The sequence below is a fragment of the Cebus imitator genome, unplaced genomic scaffold (genome assembly GCF_001604975.1).
Source record: "Cebus imitator isolate Cc_AM_T3 unplaced genomic scaffold, Cebus_imitator-1.0 Scaffold112, whole genome shotgun sequence".
NCBI classification, from domain to species: Eukaryota; Metazoa; Chordata; class Mammalia; order Primates; family Cebidae; genus Cebus; species Cebus imitator.
In genome coordinates this window covers 474099-478100 of record NW_016107427.1, presented here as the reverse complement: position 1 = coordinate 478100, position 4002 = coordinate 474099, and positions in this window count along the sequence as shown.

Sequence of the window (4002 nt, the reverse complement as noted above, 5' to 3'; positions counted from 1 at the left end):
ACAGCAGGTATATCTTAAAGCAACACAAGTGCAGGAAATGACCTCACACACACTCAGGAGTCACTGGTCTCATCAGCCAGAAGCAACTGCCTTGATAGAAGGGTGGAGTGGCCAGATGAAGGCTGTTGTCTCCATCAGCTTGGAAATCACATCTTACAAGTTTGAGGTGATGTTTTATAGTGCATGCCTTAAAACAGTAGCACATATATTATGCTCACTCCCTCACTCACAGCCAGACTGCAGGGTTTGGGAACTAAGAGGCAGACCCTCTCTTTACATGTACAAGTTGGACTCCAGTTTCTTAGTCAGTTGGCTAGAGGACCAAGATGCACCCATGCTGACCACCTGGGTTTCACACCTGTTCTTCTCCATTGTATAATGAACCTAATAGCAGCCCTACTTCCTCCTGCACTAAGACAGTGACTTCACTGTTGGCCTGCTGGCCTCTATTGCAAGGATCCCAAAGTTCTCACATATCCATAGATTTTTTTTTTTTTTTTTTACTGAAACAGGGTCTCTGTCTCCCAGGCTAGAGGGCAGTGGCTTGATCACGGCTTACCATAGGCTGGATCTCCCTGGTTCAAGTGATCCTCCTCCCTCAGCCTCCCAAGTAGCTGGGACTACAGGTGCATGCCACTATGACTGGCTTTTTTTTTTTTTTTTGGTAGAGACAAGGTTTTCATTGTTGCCCAGGCTGGTTTTAAATTCCTGGGCTCAAGCAATCCACCTGCCAAAGTGACATCCAGTTTGCAGCCCAACGGAGCACTTGGTGTGTTCCCTGGTGAGTGTCCCATTGGGGGACCAGGACTTCTAACCCTGCAGTCTCAACTTTGGAGGACAAGAAGCACAACATTCCCTCGTGAATCATTGGGAGTGATGGCAGGTGGGGCCACTCCTGTTTCCTCCACTCCTTGGTTTCCAGACCCAGGTACTATTGGACCGTCTTGAATGTGACATCCTAGAGAATGGCACCCCACCTTCACAGCATATTACCCCCCTCCCCCTGCTTGACAGTTCAGCTGTGCCTTCAGCATGCTGTTCTGGTGCTCTGCCAGGTAGGGGGTCCCATGGACACTACACTTCCTTGGCTGTAAAGTAAATACTGTCTGCAATGTTATGTGGTTGTCAGTGAAACAAACACTCCTTAATTGTTGCTGGCTGACACTTGACAGTAGGAAAGACAAGCCTGTATTTGGAATATGAGTCTATTTTCGTGCCTTCCAAGATGGGAGAGTTCCAATACAGTAAACTCTCCTTATAAAATGGGGACTATGTCTTAATGACATCTGTAAACCTGGATGTTTGTATTCCTTGATGAAAAGACCCACACTGGGAGTTTAGCACTGTCTCTTTTGCTGGCAGGTTAGATACTCAGGGGCAGCTAAATAAGCTGGCTAGATCAGCTTTGGTTAGAGAACCCATGCTGTTAGGCCCATGAACAGCCTCCAGCTCCAACACCTTGGCTGCTTTGCCCATGTGCCCATCATGCCAGTACTGCAGTAGCCAATGAAAGATGCTGTCCATTGTCAGCTGGCGCAATCAGCTGTCCACTTGGTTGCACAATGCTTCTTTCATGGATGCCCTTGGTGGGCATTAACATTGTCTACAAAGACCATTATACTTTGTGGCTATTCCAATCTATCTGTCCAGATAAATCTACTACAAACCTCCTAGTCTCCAACTTCCAACTGTTTTCTTTCCAGGCCCTTAGCCAGTCTCCAGTCCATCTAGCGCTGTCCATGATCCCATGTATAGTCTCACCTTGGGCCACTTCTTCCACAAAAAGGTGGATGACTAGCTCTGCCTGAAATTCTGCCAACTGAGAGGATATGCCCTTACCACCATTTTTCAAGGTCACACCTGAGGAGGCTGTAATGTAGCTATTTTCATTTTAAACTCATACTAAGCCGACCCATTTAGGCACCATGCTCACAATTTTTACTCCCAGCAACTGGTTGTAAGGCCGCCCCCACTTGGTCACAGGTGTGAAATGACACTGCGGCTGATAAAACAGTAGTGGAAGTCATGTGCATCTGTGCTCTGCAGCTCATTTGGTAATCTCGGTACATTCTCATGCTCAATCTTGAATACACTACTTCCATATTAAAAGGGACTGTTGTTGGGCCTAAGTGATTTTATGACTTGGTAGTTTATGGTCATTGGTGCCTTACGGTTAGGTATTCCATCTAGTGCACCCACATGGTGTGAGGAATAAATCAACCAGGTCTCTCAGCAACGCAGGGAAAAAGGCTTCAAACTCTGTGCACAGACTAAGGTAGGAAACGTCACAAAGGGTGACAAAGTACTTCCTTGGTGGTCACAATTCTAGAGGTTAAGTGTGAATGTGCATGCCTAAGTTCCCTTGTAAATGGTTCCTCTCAGCAAGATCTGTGATCCTTTCATATGGCCTAGGGGCAGGAGAGAACAAAGCAAAAGAAAGAGAAGTGAGAGACACCTCCAAAAGGGCAAGGGACATAGTTAGAACCCTCCTTCCGGAAAAAGAAGGGCAAGCCTTTGGAAAATGGGATAGGCAAGAAATAAAGATGAAAGGTTGAGTCTGAGGGGTACTTAGTCTAACAACAGAGATAAAACTAATAACGGGTGCTGGTAAGCACCACTTTGTATCAGTTGGATTCTTAGAAGTGACACTTAACCTCTGCCATTCTTGCTTTTGGATGTGATAATTGTTTTATGATCTTGTTAGGGCATGGGGCAGTTTCAGGTTTCTGTTTGGCCTTTTACATTTTGTTATCTCTATCTATAGTCAGGGACCTGGAATGAGCATTAACTGCCAAGTATGTTAGTGCGAATTATTCACTCAAAGTCTAAGAAAATGATCACTAAGTCAGTCCAGTACGTGTATGGGTCTACTGCAAACTAGACCTTGAACGGGACTCCATCAATTACCTGGCCACCATATGCAGCCACTGACAGAAGGGGATGATACTCTAGGTGTCTGGATGCCAGTTGAGACCCTGTATCCACAAGTCTTCAAAACATTTAGCTAATCACTTTTCTCCAAGATGTAGTTATCAAAAGAAATGGCTATCAGACCCTTTAGAAAAGTACCTGGGGAGTCATTTCTGTGTACACTTGTACTGCCACAGGTCCTTCTTGATATTTGGCCACCTCTTCAGTAATGTTTCCATTTCTGAAAACTGGCTCAGTTCCAGAAACTGGGCATGAAATCCTGATTTTTTAAAACTGGGATAAGCATTTCATTTTTAAATTTAATTATTTTTTGAGATAGTCTTGCTGTGTTGCCCGGGCTGGAGTGCAGTGGTGCAACCACAGCTCACTGTAACCTTTAATTCCTGGGCTCAAGTGATCCCTTCACCTCAGCTTCCCAAAATGCTGAGATTACAGGTACAGGTTACCATCTCTGGGTTTTTTTTTTTTTCCCCAGCTGTGTAGTACTCTTCCTAGCTGCCTATCTATTTTGCCTCCAGGGATGCCATGTTTATTAACCAGTTCTATAACCATACAAGTGAGGCCTCCTTGGCCGCTGCTCAGACCCTGCTGACTACTATACTTGCAATCCTCCGACTTCTGTCAGTTAAATGTTACCTTTGGCTTCTTGGTTTTTGTTGTTGTCCCCATTATGTCCCAGAATGGCCTCTTTTGTTTTAGGATCCCATCATCATCATTGTTATCACCCAGCCAAGTTCTGGAACAGCCTTTGTCATTCTTGCCTACAGAGATGAGCTATCACTGAATATTTTAGTGACATTAGTGCCCCTTTCATCACCCTATGTCTAATGACCTTTGTAAATGATGTTTTATTTACATTTTCCTGTGGAATATCATCTGGAGGGGCTTCCAGATGCATGGAGTATATAAATTTCAGCATGCCCATGCCCCTGAACCTTTTATTCCCTTTCACCACTGTCTGCCACAGCAACTTTGCCATTTCAATTTTGCTTACCATGGCCCATGGCCTTTTCCAAGTATGGTGTTTTAAAAACACATCGGCAAATGTTTTTTTTTTTTTTTTTTTTTTTT